Source organism: Typopeltis vanoorti, chromosome 9, assembly GCF_054136105.1.
Source record: "Typopeltis vanoorti isolate ZY-2024b chromosome 9, IOZ_Tvanoo_1.0, whole genome shotgun sequence".
Taxonomy (NCBI): Eukaryota; Metazoa; Arthropoda; class Arachnida; order Uropygi; family Thelyphonidae; genus Typopeltis; species Typopeltis vanoorti.
In genome coordinates, this window is record NC_143557.1 from 47,068,281 (window position 1) to 47,081,059 (window position 12,779).

A 12,779-nucleotide genomic window follows, 5' to 3' on the forward strand; every position below is an offset into this window, starting at 1 on the left:
ATATAATCTCTTTCTTTAAAAAACATGTATCCAGGTATGTATTTTTGATACTCTTTTAATATATAAAATTTTACCTTAGAAATTAATTTTAACCTTGTTTTAGGACATAGGGACAGCTCCATTGGAATAAAAGCTTTGATATTTTTTGTTTGTTGTCTAAAATAGGAGCCACATGAAATATTTCAGAAAATTATAAGCACAGAGGAATTAATATTTTCCTTAGAATGGAATGACATTAACTGATTATAATTGAATCAGTTAATATTTGTTCAGTTAAATAACTGAACAAATATTAACTTATAATTATAATTAAATTTATAATTAGAAACAAAAAGTTAAATGTTTAATTAGCTGCTTTATATAATGCAAGTTGACCATCGTATCTAAGTGACTACTATAGTTTTCAGTTCTTTGTGTATATATTCATATCCATAGCTCATCATCTTCCTTCTCCTCTCTCCCCCCTTTCTCATATGGCAGTCACTCTTAAGCCAACTACCATAAAGCATTGTTGATATATATGTATATTATAAAAAAAAATGGCTAGAGCATCTAAATCAAATGGACAATAGCTGGCTGCCAAAAATACTATACATATGTAAAATAAATAGAAAAAAGAATTCAAAGACCAAGAAAGCGATGGCACGGAGCAGGAACAGGCCACCTGACCTAAAATCTGTGAAGAAGAAGAAATCTATATATATGAAGGCCTTGTGATCCAAATTCTGCAAAACTTCATTCTGAAGTGATATCTGATTAAAAAAAAAGTTCTAAAATTTACCACCAGGAAGTATTGTGAGCACCAAATGCATGGAATTTGCATATCACATAATTTGGCAGGTGCTAGGAGGATTTAAAAAGATGGACATAGGATTTTTCCCTTTATTCTAGTTGTTAATACTGTCCACAGTGATGGCACTAACCTTGCCACAACAATTGCAATGCTGTTACTGCACTCCATGAATTTCATCACCTGAACAAATGTTGAAGCAGTCTCCGTGTGCTCTGTGATGAATGATTAGTCATTTTGAAGAAACAGGATCATTGTAAGTTAGATATGATAATGATGAGCTGAGCAGAAGAGCGGTGATATTGAATGGCATAATAGCAAGAATGTGTGACAAGAGAGGACTGGTATATGTGGATGCTTGGAGTGTGTTTCAGGAAAGAGAGGAATTGTATGCGAGAGACCGTTTACATTTGAATGAGGAAGGACGTAGGCATCTGGAGAGATTGCTGTTCTGAACTGGTCAGTGTGTCCCAGGGAGGATGATAGCAGGGGTGGCCTCTTGTGGGAATGGATACTTGAGAGAAGGGAGACGATGTCAGGTAACACTGAGCCCAGTGGAGTCTAGAAGGGATAATGCTGGGTATAGAAACAATGGCATTTATATGCTTTATACTAATGCCAGGAGTATCCGGAATAAGGGAGAGGAATTGGTGGCGCAGATAGCATCAGCCTGGCCAAAAATTATTGGGATCACTGAGACGTGGTTGACAGAAGGGGATATAATAACAGGAATAGAAGTCGCTGGGTATAGCATTTTTTGTCAGGATAGGAGGGGAAAGCGTGGTGGTGGGGTACTGCTTATGATAAGTGATGACCTATGTCCTCTAAGAGTGGAGGCTTTGGAAGGAAGTGAGACAAATGATTTTGAGAGCATATGGTGTGAGGTAGAGGTAGGCAAGACAGGATATTTAGTGGGGTGTTGCTACAGACCCAGGAGCACGGAGGATGGGGACCAGGAGATGTTTAGACAGCTAAGTTTGGCAAGTGCAAGAAGAATGATTGTTATGGCAGATTTTAACTACAGTAGTATAAATTGGAGAGAGGAAGATGCATGTAGCAATAGTGGAATGGAATTTCTAGAATTCTTGAGGGACAAATGTCTTAGGCAACATGTAACAGAGGGAACAAGAGGGTCAAGAGTTTTAGATTTGGTTATAGCATCAGAAGAGTTGATAATAACTGAGATGACATCTCTCCCACCAGTTGGAGAGAGTGACCATATGGTTTTGACTTGGAAAATGAATAGACATGCAGGAGTATCAAAGAGACGGGAACTTATGTGGAATTATAATGCAGGTGATTATAATAGTCTTAGACGTCACCTTTGGGAAGTTTCATGGAGGGAGGAATTGGAAGGCCGGGATATCATTAGTGCGTGGGAAATTGTGAAAGAATATTTGTTAGCAGCAATGGTAAGTTGTATACCACGAGTGAAGAAGAGGACACAATTTGGAGTAAAGTGGATGACATACAATATTAAACAGGAATTGCATGTGAAAAAGAGGCTATGGAAGAGATATAAGGAGACAGGTGAAGAGAGGATGCGTGAAGAATATAAGACACAGGCCAGAAGAGTGACTAGTGTGGTAAGGAAAGCGAAACTGGAATATGAGAGGAGATTGGCCCTAAGATCCAAAGAAAATCCTAGGGAATTTTTTAGCTATGTGGCCAGTAGGAGGAGAAATGACTGTGGAAGAATGATATTGTGGAATAAAACTGGGAATAGAGTGACTGATGCAGAGGACATAGTGGAATTGTTCAATGACCACTTTATTGGAGTATTTCATCCAAGGAGTCAGTTTTAATGCTAGAGGGATAGGGCAGGTTCAAGGTTTAGAGGTACAGGAGGAGAGTGTGTTTCAGATACTGAGAACTCTGGATGTCGATAAAGCTTTTGGACTGGATGGTATTTCACCACGAGTTTTGAGAGAATGTGCTAGGGAACTGACAGTGCCTTTAACCTGGCTTTTCAATGAAAGTCTGGCTTTGGCAAAGGTGCCCAGGGAATGGAAGGAAGGTAAGATAGTGCCATTGCATAAGGGTGGTAACAGACTGGAAGTGTCTAATTATAGACCAGTCTGTGTGTCATCAGTAGTTGTTAAGATCTTGGAGAAAGTAGTGAGGGACCGTATACAACACTGGGCAGATGAGAGTAATGTTATATGTTATCTGTGAGAGTCAACATGGATTTGTGAAAGGGCGCTCTTGTTTTAGCAATATGCTAGCCTTTTATAATAAAGTTACAAGAACATTAGATGAGGGAAAGGCATATACTGCAATTTTCTTAGACTTAGCAAAAGCATTTGACAGGGTGCCACATGATAAGCTGATATTTAAGTTGCAACACATGGGTCTGGATGTCACATTGGTCAACTGGATTCAGGATTGGCTGTCTGATAGGTATCAGAGAGTTGTGTATGGTGGGGCAGTTTCAAGGAGACAGAAGGTTGCAAGTGGGGTCCCACAGGGCTCAGTACTAGGACCTATATTGTTTAACCTTTATATCAATGACATTGCCAGGGATTGCAAGGGGATATTCAGTTGTTTGCAGATGATGCGAAGCTGGGAAGGATTATTAGTAATAGTGCAGATGTGGTAGTCCTGCAAGAGGATTTGAATAAGCTAGATAGATGGGCAAATGAATGGGGGTGTCAGTTTAATGCAGCAAAATGTAAGGTCTTGAGGTTTGGGAAACATCGATGGGATGCTGCATACTCTATGGGAGGAGTTTTACTAGAGGAAGTTGGGGAGACAAGAGATCTGGGGTTGATGATTGATAGAAACCTGAAGTTTAGGGGACATATTGCAAAAGTGGTGAAGGTAACACAGAGGATTGCTGCAATTATGAGAAGGACACTGACCTGCAGAGATAAGAGGGTTATCATTCCGTTGTTTAAGTCTCTGATCAGACCACACTTGGATTATTGTTCTCAGATTTGGTCACCAGGATTTGAAGGGGATAAATTAACTGTGGAAAAGATACAAAGACGGATGACAAAGATGGTCTCAGGACTGTACAAGGATAGTTATGAGAATCAGCTGAGGGAATGTGGACTGCAGAGTTTGGCAGATAGAAGAAGGAGAGGTGATATGATTGAGACTTTTAAACTGTTGAGAGGTGGTTACAGGGTTGACACTGGGGAGTTCTTTCACTTGGTTGAACAGTGGGAAGGAGTGATGACAAGAGGCCATCCCTGGAAGTTACGAAAGGAAACTGTGAGCAAAAGGGTGAGGAGTGGTTTCTTTGCATGGAGGGTGGTTGAGCCATGGAATGCATTGCCTGATAGAGTGGTGAGGGCGAGAACGGTCAATGAGTTTAAGGAGTGGTATGAGAGATTTTGTGTTTCTTAGGGGGAACCTCCCCCTCGATGAGTCTTGACAGACTTTATGTTCTTAGGAAGGACACGATGTGTCTTTTGAAGCCTCCACGATGAGTCTTTTGACTCCATGGAGGCCTGAATAATAATAATAATAATAATAATAATAGACCTGGCAGAGGTCGCAAACCGATCAGTTCACAATAATTGAACGAAGTTGCTACTGCCGTTGTGAAGCAGGCCATGAATAACATTGTTGGTTCCTGCAGTGCATGTGCTCTATCAAGACACATGGATGCACCTTACACAACTGTCTGGAAAATTCTATCGAAAATTAAGCATTTCTACCATTCAAGATACCTTGACACTTTAAATGTCAAATGGCATTTGCTTTAACATTCCTTGCTTGAATGGAGTTAGATGCTATGTGGCCATGGATGATTTTTTGGAGACATGAAGCTAACTTTCACCTGGACGGAGCTTTGAATATCCACAATTGCTTAGAGTGGGCTGTGTAAAACCTGCATGCAATTCAACAAATTCCTTTGCATTCACCCAAAGTTATGTCTGGTATAGGTTTACAGCTTTGTTTATCATTTCTTCTTTGAGAACATTTCCACTCTCATCCTGTGACCTGCACAGTTACTGCCAAGATGTATCACGAAATGATAACCAATTTTGTTGTGCCACAGCTACAGCAGCGTCTCTGCATGGATTCAGTCATTATCATGCAGGATGGGGCTCCTCCTTCACAGACTGGTTGATCCATACAGGAGGTTCTTTGAGAACAATTCATGGAAGCCAGAATAATTCATTTCTCACTGCATGGCCACTTCGTTCACCTGATCTAACCCCTGTGACTTCTGGCTCTGGGGATTTCTCGCAGACATGGTTTATTGGGAATTATCCCAATAACTTGCCAGCACTGAAAGATAGCATAATGCAGCATGTGTGCAACATCAGTACCAACCTGCATTCTGCCATTGAACACACTGTGCAAAGGATGCAGTTTGTGGCATATTGGCAAAGGCAGCACATTGAACAGTACAACCCATGAATGCATAATAGAAGTGGATAAAAATGAGCTATTTATGCCTGTGACACTTTTCTCCTTCTTACACACATAGAAAAATTACTATATCGGTCCAATATTCAGTAGTCCTGGTGTTCAATTTTGGAACTACTTTTTCTTTTTCCCTCAAATATTGCTTCTGCAAAATGCACAACATATTTCTGCAAAATTTCACAGCATTTAGATCACTGGGTGTCACTCCATAAGGCCTTAAGCAGGGATACATTAATTTTGATCATTCTATATATATATATATATATATATATATATATATATATATATATATATATATTTATTTATATATGAAAGAATGATCATTAACTCGGTTAACATACATATTTTTATAAAGAATTGAATGACTAGAACCGAGATTTAAGTAAAAAGGTTTTAATATAAAAACATGACTAGTTTCGGCTTGTAACATATATATATATATATATATATATATATATATATATATATATATATATATATATATATATATATATATATATATATATATATATATATATTGAAGGTTTCTATTCATTTAACCACAACCATACTAAAGGATAAGGTGGTTAACTCTATGCCTCCTGATGTATCCTATGTTTGTAGAGGCGTTGAGTTCTCAGGGCTGGTTTGCCTTCTTGTGGGATGAAAAACCCCAGATAAACTAGGGAGGAAAACCCTTCAGTCCACACCCAAGACTGGCTAACTTGGCTATGTCTGAGAAAGATCCTAAGCTCCTCACATCAGTGATGGGAATCAAACCCAGGACACTCCTTTCCCAGGCATATGGTTGCTAGGCATATAGCCACTCGGCTAACTGCATGGACCTATATATATACATATATATCACACAACCAGCACATCACTGCATGTCTCAGGAACAAAATTAAAGGATAAGTAGGAGTCCGTTAGCTGTTTATTTTTCACAGTTGGAGTAGCTTTTTCACAAGAAAAGGAGTAGCTATAGTATTCAACACTAAATGTGAGGATAATCTTGAATGGCAGGCAGTATCAAGTAGAATGATGTAGACAAATATCAGAATGGGGAAATTGGACAGTGAAATTTAGTTGTATCTATGAGCCACACAAAGCCTCTACTGAGGAAGAAGTAGAGGAATTTTTCAAGGTATTAGAGAAGGAAGCTGACATTGAAAAAGGAAAAGTAGGTCCTTGTGGATGGAAATGATTATCAGACATACAGAAATATTTTAGGAAAATTTGGAGAAAAGAGCAAAGCTAATTATAATGGTAACTCCTGTTTGACAGGAGACTTTCGACCAATGAAGTGTAACTAGAGAAAACTTGTTTTAATGGTCATAAAATAACTACAGTAAATAAATTAGCCTCCTAGTTTTGCCACTAAAATGTTGTAGTGAAACCTTGTATTTATAATCTATAAATAATCATTATAAATACAAATGCAAGAAAGTGCCAGTAAGAACATAGATTTATAATTAATACTGTCACTCTTAAGATCAGATGATTTAACTCTAGTTTAAAATAGTACTAAGTTTGGAAGTTAATGCTACTTCAATATTAACTTCCTCTTTATTCAAGAGATGTATTTTTTTTGCTATCAAGATGCCTGTAGTTATCCGAAGAAATGTCCGCTAACTTCCATTTGGTCCTTCAGATAGAACAGTGCATGAGTTGTTTCCATACTAATTTGTTCTCCAATTCTGTGCACTTTTCACAGTGATATGTAGATGACTGTATCATTGTCATTGAATTAGAGATGGAAGGGGAAACTTTTTTGTCTCAGAGGAAATTCTTATATAGGAAGCAACAGCATCAGAGCTGAAAATTTGCTGCAGGAATATGTATCTAGGATATATGGAGAAAGTACAATCCTAGTGACAGAGTACGTGTGTAGAGGCTTAAGTGCTGTGAGGACATCATGTTGGAGGCTTAATGGATTTTTTACAACACTCAAAAAGAATTAAAATAGAATTTAATACTTCCTATATTTCATCCTAGTCACTAGGACATCTACGGGGATTACAAAAACAATTAATGTAACATATGCACAAATAACAAACAATACTAAGCCCAACCACGTGGGTGACACTAAAGTCCTATCTAGGTAGAGCGCCCTCTAAGGGCAGTAGTAGGTGGCCTGGAATGTAAGGTGGGAACTCTGGTGATGAGTGTTTCCCAAATCTTTGGAAGCTTAATGCAACCATATTTATTGAGGTTTGGTTGGTTTTTGAGAGCTGCTGCTGCTAAAAACTTAATGGATTTTTTACTTTCTTGATAAAAATGATATTTTTATCAAGAAAGAGAGACTTTTCTTAGAAGCAGCAGCTCTTAAAAACCAACCAAACCTCAATAAATATGGTTGCATTAAGCTTCCGAAGATTAGGGAAACACTCATCACCAGAGTTCCCACCTTATATTCCAGGCCACCTACTACTGCCCTTAGAGGGCGCTCTACCTAGATAGGACTTTAGTGTCACCCACGTGGTTGGGCTTAGTATTGTTTGTTATTTGTGCATATGTTACATTAATTGTTTTTGTAATCCCCGTAGATGTCCTAGTGACTAGGACGAAATATAGGAAGTATTAAATTCTATTTTAATTCTTTTTGAGTGTTGTAAAAAATCCATTAAGCCTCCAACATGATAGTGACAGAGTAGTTACCTAGCTAAGACCAATAGCTCAAACATGCCTTGACCAGTCTATTATTTTACAGGATGATGTCAAATACATGTGACATATCAACTTAATACAAGGGATCAATATCACCCACTACAAACTTGTTCTAATCAGTCATGATATTATAGATGAGATGGTACTATATATAGATGAGATGATATTATAGATGAGACTCAGGTCCCTGGAGGATTTCAGGTAATTTTTCTGAGCTTTTCAAAGATCAACTGGAAAACATATGCAGAGTGGAATTCCACTAGCTAAAATTGAAAAAAGTGGTTTTTTTTTTGTAAAATAATCATCAAGCAGTGTTTCATTCAATTCCAAAAGGAACCTATAGATAAAGGTCACACCTATATGAACTACACAGGGAACTATTCTGGTTTATCAGTGCACAAAGTTATGGGAGCAAACTGCTGAGGCATTGTGAGAGAGAGATCACCACAGAAATATTACTGGAAAGAAAAAGGAAAGTCGAAGAAAACAACTTCAAAATCAGACTGCATCTGAGATCTGCAGACATCACCTCTACTGCAGGCAGATGAAAATTAATTAAAGAAGAGAAAGTACAAGTTGCATCCAGAAAGTAAAGTCCATTCAGAATTTACTGCTAAATAATATATGGGGGGAGTGTGCATTCGTGATAGTATAGTGACTCATTAGCTATCTGGTCACTATTTTACTTTTGTTCTGTTATTGTTTTGTTGCCTTATATGAATATTTTATAATGAGCCTGCTGCTGTAATAAAAACTCCTGCCAGTTCTGAGGTTCATGATGTGATACAGTTTTTGTTGGCGAAAAACAATAGTGCTGCAAAAATTCACTGATGACTGTGTAATATTTGCGGGCCTAACATATTGCATGACAGTAAGGTTAGGCAGTGGTATTGTTTGTTTAAAGAAGGATGCAACAATGTTCATGATATGTGCAGTGGCTGGCCGAGTGTGGTGATAGACGATTTGGTGGAAACAATGAACAGGAACATTTGTGAGAAACGTTTCACAATTAACAAACTTTGTTTTGAATTCCCAGAAGTTTTATGCTGGGTCATTTCTGAAATTGTGACAGAAAGCATGTGTGCCAGATGGATCCCAAAAATGCTGACTGATGCTCATAAATAGAAATTAGCAGAATCAACTCAAAAAATTTTGGAGCATTTCGAAAATGAAGGAGATGAACTTATTTCTCCTATCCTGATGAATGTGAATTTTGTACATAAACGTTGAGTCAAAACAACAATGTAGTGGCACCATTCATCTTTGTAAGCAAAAAAATTCAAACAGGCACCATCAGTCAAAAAGATGGCCATTGTCTTCTGGGACTTTTAAAGGATCTTGCTCTTTGATTTTCTTCAGTGAGGAACCAAATTAATTTTCTTGTTCACTCTTTTCACCACACTTGGCCGGCCACAGTGCACTTCATCATGAGCATTGTTGCACCCTTCTTTAAACAAATGGTACCATTGCCTGACCTTACTGTCACTTAATATGTTAGGCCTGCAAACTTTACACAGTCGTCGGTGAATTTCTGCAGCACTATTGTTTTCTACCAACAAAAACTGTATCACACCATGAACCTCACAACTGACAGGAGTATTTATCACAACAGACTCATTATAAATTATTTGTATAAGGCAACAGATGATAATGGAACAAAAGTAAAATAGTCAACAGCTAGCTAATGAGTCACTCTGTGCTACCACACATTTCTGCAGCACTATTGTTTTCTACCAACAAAAATTGTATCACACCATGAACCTCACAACTGGCAGGAGTTTTTATCACAGCAGACTCATTATAAATTATTTGTATAAGTATAAGGCAACAGACGATAATGGAACAAAAGTAAAATAGTCAACAGCTAGCTAATGAGTCACTCTGTGCTACCACACATGTGCAACCCCCTCTCCCATATGTTATTTGGTGGTAAATTCTGACTGGACCATACTTTCTGGATGCGCTTCTTAATAAGGAAGACTATAATAATCAAGAACCTCACAAACGGATCTCTTAAAGGCCTTTTATGCACACAGGAAAGGCTCTGGGATTTGATGCGCTGGGGACAGAAGTCTGTCATGTTTCCTGGAAGTTTCTACTCCCAGTCCTAGTCATGATCTTCAATAAAATTTTTACACATGGAGACATCTAGAAATGTTCGTAGAAAGCTAAACTGTACTTATCCCCCAAAAGGGAAAAGATGTGATATATTATCAGCTGGAGATCCATAGCCCTAACCAATGAAGATTATAATCTCTTGAATCAAAAATTACCTAAAAGGATTGATCCAAAGTATTCAAAGCTATGGTTTTCCAGGAAGAACAATTGATATTAATCTATTCTTCATCAGAGATATAATTCATCTAGTTAACCAGTGAAAACTCCCTTCTGCATTACTGTCAAAAGATTTAAACATAGCTTTTGACAACATGCAGTACATGTACCTTCAGCATATCTTAAATTCATGTAACATAGGCTCTACTGAGATCATGACGAAGATCTACAAAAGTATAACAAGAAAAGTTTGGTTAGTGGTTTTCTGTCTAATCCCATTTTGATGCTCAGAGGAGGTCAGACATGGCTGACCTCTGCTCTTCACCTTTGCAGTGGAACCCTTGGTGGAGAACTGCTATTAGAGGAATAACCCATTAAAACCATCATATATTCATACAGAAGGGTGTCATCTAGTTAACCAGTGAAAACTCCCTTCTGCATTACTATCATTACTGTCAGCATAGGAGGCAGAAATATAAATAACTTAAGATATGCAGATAATACAGTACTGCTAGCTGAAAATAAAAAAGATCTTCAAAACTTACTAGAAGAGACGCTGAAACTAAGTGAAAAATATGGATTTAATTTCAACTTCAAAAAAACCAAAACCATGCTGGTAACAAGAGAAAAAGGGAAAATACAGAGAATGGAAAGTGTGATAAGGAAATATTAAGAAGAATAGAAATTGCTAGTTCAACCTTCATTAGCATGAAAAACATTCTGACCTCAAGGGAAATTCACACAAAAACAAGAATTAGGCTGCCCGAATGCTACATATGGTCAGCACTGCTATATGGAGCAGAAACCGGACAATATCAGAATATTGTGAAAATAAACTAAAAGCCGTTGAGATGTGAATCCTCAGAAGAATTCTTAGAGTCCCATCGACTGCCAAAAAAAAAAACTAATTTAGAAATATTAAAGATGATTCGAGAAGATAGGACTCTGTTGAAAACCAGTAAGAAAAGGAAAAACCACCTGCCTTGGTCACATACTAAGGCATGAATCCCTACAAAAAACACGCCTAGAAGGAATGATACAAGGAAAAAGAAGAGGAAGACAAAGAACAGATTGAATTGGAAATATTAAGGACTGGACCTTTTTGTCCTATGAAGAATGTAAAAGAGAAGTGCAAAACTGTACATGGTGGAAGCTCATGGTAGCCAACCTCCTGGAAGGAGATGACATCTGACAAGGATATGCATACAGATGGCATCACATTAATATTAGGGTCTGTTTCTACAAACTAACAAAAGAATTTAGTCACAGTAATATCCTGTGCATCAATCTGCAGATGACAAAACTTAGAATCTTCAAAATAGTTGATCTAATGAATTTGTCTTTTTTGGCTTATACCAGTAGGTCCTATAGAAATCCTAGATATATCCATTACAGAAAATGATATACTTCAAAATCATCAGGCTGTTTGGAAAAGTTGAGAATTTCTCAGATCATGGAAAGTTCAATGTACATCCTTTAGTAGTAGAACTACTATTTTAGAAACAATTTTCCCCTCAATACAGTATATTATTAGCACCACAAACATAGATGAAGAACAGAAAACAGTTTCTAGAAGTTGAACTATTTTTGGAACTTCTAAAGACAGGAAATCGATGAAGATTGCTATTTCTGCCTACAGCTCAGGGTGGTTTCATCTTGCCCATTCTGAAAGTTAAGTATGTGGTCAACACTCTGCCTGTTATTCAGAAAGTATTAACATCTACTCATGTCTTCAGCACAGTAATCTGGTACTTCTCTTACTTCTCCAACAGCAGAAGTTATATCACCTCACTTTAATTTACTTCCCAATGCTATCAGAAAACTACAAAATGCTGGTATATTCATACCCCACATATACAAATCACAGAAGATTTATTGGCACTTGTTTAAACATTTTCATCAGGATTATCCAAACGTAACAACAAATATGAAGACATTCTTTAAGAATCATAGGAATAGTAAAGAATACCCAACATCAATACCTCTAAGTGAGCTGGATCAAGAGTGTGTACGGTATTACTTTGATAACCTGCTGCTCTGCAGTATATGTAATTGTTTTGAAAAAAATGAACAGTTTTTTAATTCCTGTCCAGTGGCTTATCAATTATGGCAGTGGTTCCCAAACTGTGCACTGCAGCACCCTGAAGTGCTGCAGCAAAAAGTTAGCAGATAATTTTTCAAATGGCTATTAAGTTTTTAGGACACAAATACTTAGGAAGTAGTTTAAACCTAATCACTTCATAAAATGAACTGATAGATATTTCTTTTGGCCCCAGGGGCACCACAAAAAAATTATTGAGGTGCTAAGGGCACTGTGAAGTGAGAAAGTTTGGTAACCTCTGAATTATCACTAAAATTGGCAAACAAGTTAAAAGGCCAGTGTTGACACTAGATCAAGTCCTCCACCATCAGTTTGAGCAAAGCAGTGTATATGCATCTTCTGGATTAACGAAATGAAACACCATCGTGGGAAAATGCTGAAAAAGGAAAAAGCGAGCAACAGTCTACAGAAGTGTGGCAAAACATATTTGTCTCAATCATCAGATTTTTACATCTCAAAGAGCCTTCTGGGTGATGATTGCTTCAAGTAACTCTGGTGATGACTCCCTATTCTTTACATTATAAGGGACACTCATATAAAACTATGGTTCTTTCTCTAGTTTTCTGCATGTCTGTGTTTTATATA

At 37.5% G+C, this 12,779-nt stretch overlaps 1 protein-coding gene across 1 annotated transcript in view; it reads left to right on the forward strand.

The window, feature by feature from the left end:
• Nucleotides 1–12,779, forward strand: part of l(2)k05819 (transmembrane protein 94-like protein l(2)k05819) — a 740,582-nt gene that overhangs the window by 122,674 nt on the left and 605,129 nt on the right. The window lies entirely within an intron of this gene.